Raw genomic sequence first — 12,121 nt, forward strand, 5'->3', positions numbered from 1 at the left:
GATTTTGCAGATTTTCTCTGTAAGCAAAGGAGAACAAATATCAAGTAAAAAAAAATATTTCAGACAATTTCAACCTGTCATTTAAATAAACACATTTTCTGTTGATCTCACTTGCTGAAAGAAAAACAAAAACAAAAAAAACCACAAAAAAACCCTCTGTTAGGTATATAATTTAACAAAGCTGAGTATGTAAAAGAAACTGGAACAGCAGGTGTCTTTAAAACAGTCCAAGCTGAATCTTGAGGGGCTTTATATGATGCAGTAATGATCCACCTACATTATATGAAATTTTCTATTACCTTAGCAAAATGCTCTATCAGTATGCTAGCTTATCCCACATATTTAAAGACAGAGATAGGCAAATAAATGCAAGCAAGATTGGAGACTGCGACATAAAAATAGAGAAAACAGGAGGCTAATATATACTGTCAGATAAAAGGAGCCTGAAGGGAGATGATAAAACAGTTTAAATACCCTGAAGGAAGTAATATCAAGGAATGAAGACTATGTAGGAGAGCTAAACCAACTTGTGTTTACCAGGACCTGCAAGTTTTAAAAAAGAAAATATTTGGGCAAGACAATCTGAACATTTTAGGAGAACAATAACACATAACTGGGACTCCAGGAGGGAGAGTGCCACACTCCTCAAGTTTCTCAAGACCTTTGCTCTCTTGCTGGTCCGCCAGTTGGGCCCTGCCCCTTCAGCTGTCCCCTTTCCCAATGGCAGGGCCCACCTGCTACAGCCCCCTGCCATCCACGTTGATCCCCTTGGTTGTTTGGAGCTCCATTTGGCACAGTGCTATTCTCTCCCCAGCAATAACTGGGCTAATTAGTGCCCGCCCAGGTCTCACCTCTAACAGAAACATCTGTGAGAGCCAACCTGTTTCAGAGAAGGCTACTTCAAAAGCATGAGGGCTGTCCCTCATCTCCACGCAAAGACTGGCCCATAGCCTCCCCATGGTCGGTGGTGGAACGCCATTGCACACTACCTGCTAAACTGCGCCTGCATCAGCAGACCAAAAGCCCTGTCACTAAGGACATGATACCCAGACCACATGTATTTCAGAAGGTTTCCTTCAGACTACTTCTAGTCCAGTCCTGTCTCCAGGAAGCTCACTACCAACTAAAATGGGCTAGGTGTGTTCCTGGAGTACCTCTTCCAGCCTGTTTTCAACTGAGACGATTCTCGTTTAGGTGCTCTGAGACCACTCTGAACCGAAGCACAGCAACTGGGGATGGTTGGGAGATTCACTTCAAAAGTGCACACTTGATCCAAATTAAAATGTTAATGGAGATGAAGCCAATTGTTCAGAGTTTCCAGGCAATTGTATTCTTAGCCCTCTTCAGATAAGTCAGAAAAATCTGGGCTTCCTTCCCAGCATGAAGCTATTTTGTTTCTGTATTTTTACATTTGTGTTACTCACCCTCTCACTTCCATTTTCTGCAGGGAGCATCATTTAGGTCAATGATTTTCAAACTTTCCTACTTTGTAGAACCCTAATATATTTAATTTTTTCATTGGAAATGGCAGTGCCTATATGTCACATTTAAACAATAAGCTTGCCTGTCTCTGACACCTTCTCGAGGGCCACGGACCCTAAGGAAGTGGCCCACAGATCTCCAGAGATTCAAAGGCCCCAAGAAGGAAATCATTGCTTTAGAATACCCACAGAACAAAAGAGAGAGCCAGTAATCAGCCTACAACAGTGACACAGTACTTATGGATGATGCCCTACTTCTGGAGAGGTAACTATGCCTCTTCAAATGCTCTACCACTCCATGCCACTACATCTCTCCCATACGGTTCAGTATTAAATCAGAGTAATTATATAAGGGAAAGAAAATTCCACATATGTTACAATTAGATGAAAAACATGTCCTTTTCAAAGCTCAGCATCACAGATCATCTTTGATTATAAAGGCATTTTATTAGTTACGATAACTCCACATAGGCCAGAATCCGTTGCAATAATATGGAAGATGACAGCATAACCAAAAAATAAAAGAAAATGAAGGTAGGCATTGTCTTCATTATTCCTTTACACTGTAATATCTTCTGCAGAATAAATCAAGTGGATTTTACAAGCTGTGTGTTACAGCACAGGTTCATTTTTCATAGCTTTCATAGACATTTTTCTGCATTAAGGAAACAACTGCCAAATAAAGGCTAAACTGTGCTTTTGGAGTCAAGCCATCCCCCGAGCAGTTTTGCATGAATCACATTGTGTTTATTGGTAGCCTCAGACAAACAAGCAGTAGCCCTGACTAATGACAACAAACGTAATAATATAGCTATGCCTCACTGCTTCTGGAAAAGAGAACAGAGGTAGCATACCCACATTCCTGTTCATTCTGGTGTTATACTGATGTTTGTGTCACTGCCAGACAGGTCAGACATCCTTTCCCAAATTATTTCCTAAGGAAGGAGCACCTGACCAACAGCAAGTAAATCAGGTATGACACAGGTTACCTGGATTTAATTCCTTGCCTTGATGAAGACTTCCCGTGTGACTCAGACAAGTAATTTTTCTGTCTTTCTGTTCCCAAGCATTATGTATGGAAATAGTTACTTACTTCAGTGAGTATTAAGAAAATGTACATTGTATATTGCAAGAGGCAAAAAGAGTCCAAGATCTTTCCCATGTGGGATGAGTCTAACTGTTTTGAGAGATGCTATATACAAGCACAATAACTTTGTTACAATAAAAGATCCTGATTCATTATTGTAATTATCTTCCCAGGAATACATGGAAAAGATTATACCCAAGTAATATTTCATGATATTTTTCTTTAGAGCCTGATAAATCACTGGAATGTTGAAATACAAGTGCCAGCGTTCCTTTCCCAGATCAAGACTGAGTGCACAGGATTTAGTGCGGCAGCACCACCTGTCGGTAAATTTGTCACCAAGTTATCAAAAAAGCAAATAGAAAATTATCAAAGCAGACCATGAAATGAAATGTTAAGATATAACCTACAAACTGTATCTTCAACTGTACCGTCTTACTGCCAAGACCCGTATGTGAAACTAGGACCCACATCAAGGGGCACCCATACTATTAGTGCCACAGAAATATTCTTTCACATGAACCATTCTTTTATCATAGGCAACATTTTCTTGAGCCAGAATTTCACATTTTTTACCCTCTGGAATTTTGCAGCAGCAAAGGCTGCCTAATTTGCACAGAAGCTTCAAATTAAAATCAGGGTGGTTCTTCAAAGTGAGTTTACACAGAAAAGAATGCTCCTGGAAGAGGCAAAGCCATCATAAGTGGCAAACAGTTTATCAAGCTGTCAGCAGTGTCAGTTCTGGCTGTGAAATCTGAAAGAGCAGCAAATGTAAGGTTAACGAGTGATTATTACTTCAGGAAGGGTGGCATTCACATAACTGTGAAAACAGGGAAATCTCACAGCTCTTACTGATGAGATTGTTTTTCCAATGTGGAAAAGTAACTCAAATTACTAGAAGACTGTAAGGAAAATACACATCTCATCACCTGAAGCTCAGAAACAGGCTGGAGTGTGCAGATAAATATATTGCTTGCTGCTATAGTTTTCTACGGGGATGTTAAGCAGGTATTATGGCACACCATAATAAAGGCAAATGACATGGAAAGGAAACTGCCATCAACCGTAGAGATCTGAGCAACAATCTGGGGGGAAAAAAAAAAAAAAAACCAGACAATTTCATCAAATAAACTCAAAATTGAGAAAATCTATTGTTAATCTAATCTTGTGTAATGTCTTCACCTTTTATATTGAGTGTGTCAGCCTTTCTCAACCAAGAATCCATCCGCAGGCATGTGCTGTTGCGCTCGGACTATGCCGTGTAGCTCACACATGCCCATTGCTCGGAAGCATATCCACCACTGCCCATTACTGCAGGGCACTGTTCTTGTTTAGGGCTTGACCTATGGTGCTGAGACTATCCTAAGGCAGACCTGGCCATCACATCACTTGTTCTCCAGCTGAGCACCCACTCAGAAGAGCTGTTCCAAAGCTCCCGTGGTCTTCCACTGCCAGCAAAAGTTCACTGTGCAATGCCCTTGCACTCACCGGGGTCTGTTCTCCAACCCCACGTGTCTGAAGACAAGGATCTCCGGCTTCTCTTATACAACAATATTGATACTTTGCTCCAGACCTCTAGTAATTGATTGCCTGCTCATGCACTTTATGCAATCACTCATTATTTTTATTACGGATTTAGGCTTAAACAGCTGGTCACATGACTATTTGCATCCTGCTTTGGAGAACTGCGAGTCCAGCCGGGCACCTTAAGTTACAAGTACCCTGGTGTTGTCAGTCCTACTTCTAATTACTCATGCCTGACAACATGATCAGCGTCAGCAGTTTCAGTGCTTAGTTTCTCATACCGGTTACACATGATCAATCGCAGAGCTCTCCTCCTTTTTAAAATCTCTCACTGACTGACACATCCATTTATTTACAGTTAAATAGACACAGGCTACAGATTTCACTTCTGTCAGAGCTACAGGATAATGGGAAATACGAGCAGTGTGGAGGACAAGCAGCAGCTGGGTCTCCTCATCCCTTACCTGGTCTCTCACTGCCAGCAATGGGAGGAAAATTTCAAAGGGTTCAGCATAGGACACCTTACAGAATGTGGTCTTTTCCACTTTTTACTGCAACAGGGTTTTCACTTCGTTTCTAGGAAAGCAACTCCCCAGCAGGTTTGTACACTCCAGCCTCTTTGCAAGAACAGCAGTGTTCATTGCTCTCCAGATAGAAGCATTACCCGCAAATAACTGCACTGACATTTTCTTCTTTGCCCTCTTACTCTCCTGCCACGACCACATTAAGAAGTCGGTAAGAGGAGGAAATACAGACCAAGATGTTTCAGATGACTAATAGAGTTCAGATACCCCAATTAATTTGGTGTCCAACATAAGGCATCTTAAAAGAACCTCAGTTTTTCGGCAAATACTCATTCAGCATTATAGGAAGATAAAAAAACATTCAGTAATCTCAGAGGAGAAGCCAAGTACCAATTTAAAGCAAACGGGAACAACTTTGGGTTTCAGTAGGACATCTCACAGACTTGGAGATAAAGGAATTATATATTATTTCTAAAATATTCACTTGTGCCTACCTAGAAATCATGCTTTTGTACCCTGCACATTTGAAAGTGCAGTCACTGTGCGCTTCAGTACTATGCTGAACTGAACTCCACATTTGCAATGCATTTTTGAATACTGTAGTCTTTTTTTCCTGTACATTGCAAAGACACAGAAGGATAATGTATTGTTTGTAACAGTACTGACAAAATACCAGAGCACTCCATTAATAGCATCTTTTCCTTCATCAGCTCTCTTTGATTTCATATCATTGTTTTGGTTCCCCAAAATAAACATTTTGCCTCCTCCTTTTGAGACCAAACGGTTAAATACAGACAGAGAACTGGTAAGCATTATGGTAATGATCTCTAAATGTAATCCCAGGAAATGTATTATTTATTACACAAACATTTGTATTTTCATTGAATAAGTTCATTTTGGGTTAACCCTCTCCTAGCTTCTGCCTCAACAGAAAAGAGGGCTGTTCGCAAAACTACTCTGGGGTTTTTCAAACACCCCGGTGTTACGATGCAATCCACAGTCAATTTTACCTCTGGCACCTTTGCAACACCTACATTTTTGCCTAAAAGACACCTTACCTGTGAATACGCTTTCCCTGCATATGTGCAAAACAGATGTCTGAACTTTGTGATTATATCAATATTTTGGCACGTTTTTCACATAGTACATACATGTTGGGTCTTTTTAACCATACTTTCTATACCTGTATTCTAATATCTATATTTTATATCTGTACTGATATCTATATCCACACATTATTTGTATTTCCTGCCATCTTTTGCTGTGTTCTAAATCAGGTCATTCAGTATCTTCATCACTGTAATTGTCGTGGCTCCACTACCAATTCCATACATACTGCCCTGTACATACTGCCCCAAACAATTTTATATTTATTCTGTGAAGAACAAGAAACAGGGAGAGGAGCACACATGAAATAATGCTCTGCTATTGTAATCTTGGGTGAATGTTTTTCTCTGTGAGAACTTCAGCAAGAGGAGACTACGAACGCTGCCGTCACTCTAAAAAGCTGCTAATTTGAAAAAGACCGCCAGTTGCAGAACTATAAGAGTGGCAGGGCTTGCTCAGGGGCTTTTCTGTGTAGTTCTAGCAGCTCCAGCCTGCTTGCCTTATAAGCCAGGCAGTGAGACTGATGCTCCCTTGAACTGCTGTTTCAGTTTACTGATAAACAGATCCAAGCACAGAATGCTTTCCTTTTCTAGCCTATTTCATTGTGGTGACTCTTCCTAATGTCACATTAAAACTCTGCTCCCTCCATTTCCAAACTGTCCACTAAGTTTAAAAAAAAAAACAAAAACCATGACTGTAGTTGCCATAGAAACTATCTCTAAGATACAGAACAATTTCCTAAGGAAGTCTGCAGAGGTGTACTGAGTGTCATCAGAGCCGTGATACAGTGGTTCAGAGGGAGATGAGGGATGGGCTGTGCTCTAGAGCCTGAATTTCTCACAGGTTTCTCTCAGTGATGAAGACTCTCTCTGCTGGAACAGGAATGGCTATCTGCACAGTGAACTGACTTATGGGGGGTCACATGAGTATCGTAAGTCCATCACAAAACAATAAAACAGAGTAATAAAACTTATCCCTTTGCATCTTCAAGCTGTTACCCTTGTTAAGAGTATGACTGGGGTGCTGCATCAGTCCCAGCTGACGGAGAACGCTCTCTGCATTTGTGTTCGTATCTGTGAAAGAATGACAGAATTCCTCTGGATGGAAATAATGTGTTATCTGGTCTTCTCATGGTACTGACATCTTCCAGTCTTGCGATACGATGAGCAAACCAACTCTCCTGTCATTTCAGCCCATAAATGGCTCCCTTTGGCATTAAAAAGTCTGTAAAAACCATAATTACAATTGCAAAAAAACAGAGACAAAACCCAAGTAACAGATCCCACATGCATTCCCGACGCATGACATCTCAGGCATAAGTGCAGACACTTTTCTACTCAAAGATGCTGCCAAATGGAAAAAAAAAAAAAAAAAGTCAATGCTATTTGTTCCTGCTACTAAAAAAAATATGTTTTCTGAACTGCATTTCAAAATCACTTTGTATTGAGAACGCCTGCTGGAACACAATTCAGAGCTGTTACAGGAGAATTCTGCTACCACCTTCTGGCTGACAGAAATACTTAGCGCTTATTTAACCAGCGTACAGAGTTCGTAACGTGTTTGCTGTTTTTTCAGTCTGCACTCTTCACACTATACTGCCCCATTTTCTTTAATACAGAAATAGGAAATACGCACAAAAAAAGTTACACCTTCATTTTGAAAACATTTCTGATAAAAAGAAAAAAAAACAAATTGCAAAGCCTAAACACTTAATTTGAATTTTTTTTAAGGATTTCAAAATCATTGGTTTGTAATTAAGATTTAAATTTATTATAATTGAAATTAAACTTCTGGACACAAAACTTTGCAGGTTTTTTCCACTTCTTATGCCTCCCAAAGAAGTGTTGTGGTTCAACCCAATTTATTTCATTAATCTATCAATGAACAGACAAATTCATTGTTTGGATTGCTGTAACAGTAATTCACAAAAGCTGCAGTCTTGCAAAGTCTTTTGCACACTTCTCCCACTGCACATGTGATTTAGTCCCACTAACTTCACAGTATCAGAAACAAAGATGACCGGTATGCTGGATGGCTGCTGTACTTGAATACAGTAAATGAATTGCTTGCAGTAAATTAAATTAAAAGAAGAGCATAATCCAGACCACAGCCTTGTTAGCTCTGTTATGACCTTTTCTACCATTGCCACAATTTATTCTTAAAACTTCTGGAGTTATGTAACAAAATCAGCTCTTCTTTCTTCTGCTCTTAAGTAACTATCTGGCCTTCAGCCAAAGAAAAGCCTGAAGCTGTAAGATTAAAGATTCAGAATCATGATGATAAATAAAAAGAACTTTGTATTTAAATATTTTAAATAACCTTATTTCTAAAAGAACATCTGATTTGGGGAACTGTCCAAGAGAGCATCTTGAATGAATTTGGCAATGCTGACCAAGTGGGAGTAACCACATGAATAAAGGATACAGGACTAAAGTAAAGGTCATCATTATTTTCCATAACTAATACCAGGTCATTTCTTGTAATACAAGTCCCTGCTGCTGCTGAAACAGGTGGTCCGAATTCCCCCTTCACATGCACAACAGCAGATTACTTGTGTTAGCTCCCTCCAGGATAAAAGAAGGAAAAAGCTGGAGACGGGGCAAACCAAGGTCAAATACTCAGTTTGGTGGTTGTGAAAACATCCACAAAATACAAGTAAACATGTTACTGCACTGTAGTTTTCAAATATCTGATCTAAATTTAGTTTTCGTTCTTCTGCCACCAGTATTCATGTAATCCATCAACTTTATTTTCAAGTTCCTTTGGGTCACAGCACTAGTGCACTATGCATACCTACATGAATTATCCTGAGTATTTTCTCTCACCTAAAGACCTGAATTTTTTTAACTTCATCATAACTTCATCATTTTAACTTCATCAACATAAATTGTGTTTAATTATTCAGAGATTTTGTTGTATTTCATCCTTGTTTCAGCTGCAGGAAGGATGAAAAAGATTATTATAATACACACATCACTGCAAATTATTACAAAGCACCACTCTACAGAATGGTTGTACTGATAGCATCAAAGAGGTTTTACTCTCTGCAGCTAGGTCAAAGGCATAGAAAAATTTAAATGGGGAGGCATCAATGTATTATTTGGACTTAACCCATATCCTATTGAACTCAGTAACGAAATTTCCAGCCTCCTTATCAGCACCTGAAAGCAGACTTCTGAAAACTGATTAAAAATTCTAATGTTTTCTAGGTTTCAAAGGCCCCTTGAGAATCCAGCCGTAAGTGACTAAGCCTCTCTCAAAATGAAGTGCAGGCACCTAGGCTACGTAGATGACACCTTTGAAAATTCTGCCTTAAATGAGTTCTTATGATCACACAGCAAGCCTATGCTAAAGCCAGATATCAAGGGCAGGTGGTGAGCCTTAATGAAGCATCTACTCAAATTCAGGCCATGTTTTAGCAGCAAGCACTCGGGTCGATTATTAGAAGCTGGTGCTGTTTAATCTCTCTTACCTCCTGGGAAAAACCGGCACTTAAAAACCGTTAGCAACAGCAATCACAGAATGGGGAGAAAAGTATTTTCTCCTAAAAAGCCAGCCATTCTGCTTCTCCATGAGATGTGACAATTTAAGATGTTCTGCCCATCAAATCTGAGCATATTCAGTTGAGCTGGACAGTTTCTTGCAAACTTTGCAGGCTTTTGACTCTCGTAGCTTTTCAGGGATCTGCATTTGTATTTAAACCTCTGCTAAGCTTCCTAAAGAAAGGATTTGTTTAATTATTTCACATTTTGATATTTCCAGATCTGAAACAGAGCTACCTGCCCTAATTCTCAATGAGCCCCCAGAATCCCTTTAAGTTTCAAGGACTCCCTGTCTGTTCCCAGGAATTTGAGGGAGCCCAGAACGCCCTTTGCCACTGATGAGAAGCCGCAACATTCAGGTGCCACCCACCCAGCAGCCCTAGTCTGGAGCTACAGTCTTCACAATCTTCTCCCCACCCTCTGTCAGTTTTATTCAAAACTGGTTTAGTTTGGGGTTTTTTTTGCAATCCTAGGATTAGTAGTTCTGGACGAACAACGTCCTGGTTTGCAGACAGCGGGACGAAAGGCTCCTCACCAAACAAACTGGCAAGCAAATCAGTGGATTCTGCATTATGAGAAGTGAACTGAGACATGCTGTTTCTTTACAGATTTGGGTTTTACAGTAAAACCCTGCTGTTTCAAATGCTTGGAAATTTGTGACCATCTCAAGTGTAAGTTCCATTAAGCATGGGCAAGCTGGGATGACTTTTGACTGGTAAAAACTCAGGATGGCTTTTGGCTGAGGAAATCTCTGCACAGAATCTAGCTCTGTGCAAAAAAGGGGCTATAAACCCCTCTGCTACCAACCAGAAAACACACCCAGCATGTCAGGACATACAGAAAGCATTCAGTGTCCGAGGGAAGGGTGTACTGACATGCTATCTAGCAGTGAGAGCCAACGGAGGATAACATTACTAAAACACACCAGATCTGAAAACATATTTTCAAGCTTAGAGCACAATCAACAGACACCACTTCTGCCTGCCTAAAGCTGTCTTTGACAAAGAATTGCCTTGCAATCTATCTTTTGACAGAATTCAACATCACGTTCTGCTCATTTCACCTACCTGCTCGGTCCAAAGCAGCAACTACAGCTCTTGGCCGAGGCTTCCGACTTGGTACAGAGTGCCTTGAACAGAGAACTTCCCTAGCAAGTCCTTAAAGTATTGAACCATTGTTTTTAGGAACATAAATGTTAACAACAATACAATGCATAATATTTCATGGTAGGTGGGTGTAACGGATGAGAAAGCTTCACATGACGGTGGTCATCTCCAGGGTGTAATAAGAAAACATTTTTCATGGGTTCTGAATACACAGAATGGGCAGTAGCTCCGCATTCTAAAAGACAACACACATTCCTGGTTGTGCTAGTATAATCTGTCCAACTACCACTTTTGGGGGAAGCAGAGAGGATTTAGAAAGTGAAGAAAATATTATCACAATGAATGTGTTGCTGTGACACTTCAATCTTCTGGTCCAGACTGCAGATAATGAATCCTAAATTAGAAAGGATTTTCTCTGAGAAAAAGATTAAACTCCTTCACCACAAGAGAAACTCATTTTCGCTGCCTGATCATTTAATTTGACCCCCTGAATAACAAGACATGGGAATTTTCTGGAGCAATTCCTGCTTCAGATATATAATCTGTGCTTGAAAGACGCTGTTTAACATATACATATATATGTGTGTATATATACGCATAAAACCAACAAACACCATACAAAAGCAATCGCCCTTTTAAAGCTTCCAGTGAGGGAATAATAATAGTCCCATCAGTCATCACTACTCTTCAGACTGCGCATCTGATTTCTGGATTGCGGATGCGTAGATTGCCTTTCCAGCCACTGATTTTTCCTATCCTTTTCTGTTAGCCTCGGTGACCCTGTATCAAAAATGGGAATTTTCCATGGAATTATACAAACTACAACCGAGTCTTAACCTTCTCTAGAATTACTTCAAAATTCCCCTCGATCAGATTTCTGACATTTTGTAATCATCTATGATCAGCAAAAAAAAGTGTTCTTACCATCACTATGGTAAGAACAGGCACTGACAGAGTATTTCCCACCAACTTTTCGAGTCTATCCAAATGCATACATACATACAAGTCCAGAGCAGCAGTGCATTCTCCTGTATATGACTGTTCATTGTGGAACACTGCTTCCATATTTTTTTTTAAGTGCAGAATTTCTAATGTGAGAAAAACAGAGCCTGTGTAAATAAAAAGTTATATGAACACAAATCTCTCGCTGTTTCTCAGATATGGTATCTCAGAACACCAAATACAAGATCCAGTTGTTAAAGATATCATAAAAGTTTGTCTAATGCTCTGGAAGGTTTTGCAACTTAAAATAAAAGACAAAACTCATCAAAAATTATATAGGTACTTCTAATGTTTTAAGTTCTAGGGACCCAAAATCCAGTGACCAACCATTAGTCAGTTATTCCATATTATTCTGAATCTCAGTTAAAAATGGAGATTTCTACACAAAATATACAGGAATAAATAAGGCTTTATTATTACGCACACAAGATGATTATCTAAATCTCACTTGAACAAGTCACTCCCTGAATTTTCAAAACTGGGTGGAAAAATCTCTTATGCCTTCTTATCAAGCATGGAAACTGCCTTTTTGAAGCTATGCAGACTTCTGTGAGATGATTATTGTGTACTGTGAAGCTGTAGGGTTTTGTGCAGGCAGAATATATGCAATTTCAAAAGACTCACTTAATTACAAACCCCCATTTGCTTGTACGTCGTTCTGTGAAACAAAGAACTCTTTCAATTTAATATCACATACAAAGACAACAGATACAGCTCAGTAACCTTCAGAGAACCAATTACATGTGTG

This window comes from Pelecanus crispus, chromosome 1 (genome assembly GCF_030463565.1).
Source record: "Pelecanus crispus isolate bPelCri1 chromosome 1, bPelCri1.pri, whole genome shotgun sequence".
Taxonomy (NCBI): Eukaryota; Metazoa; Chordata; class Aves; order Pelecaniformes; family Pelecanidae; genus Pelecanus; species Pelecanus crispus.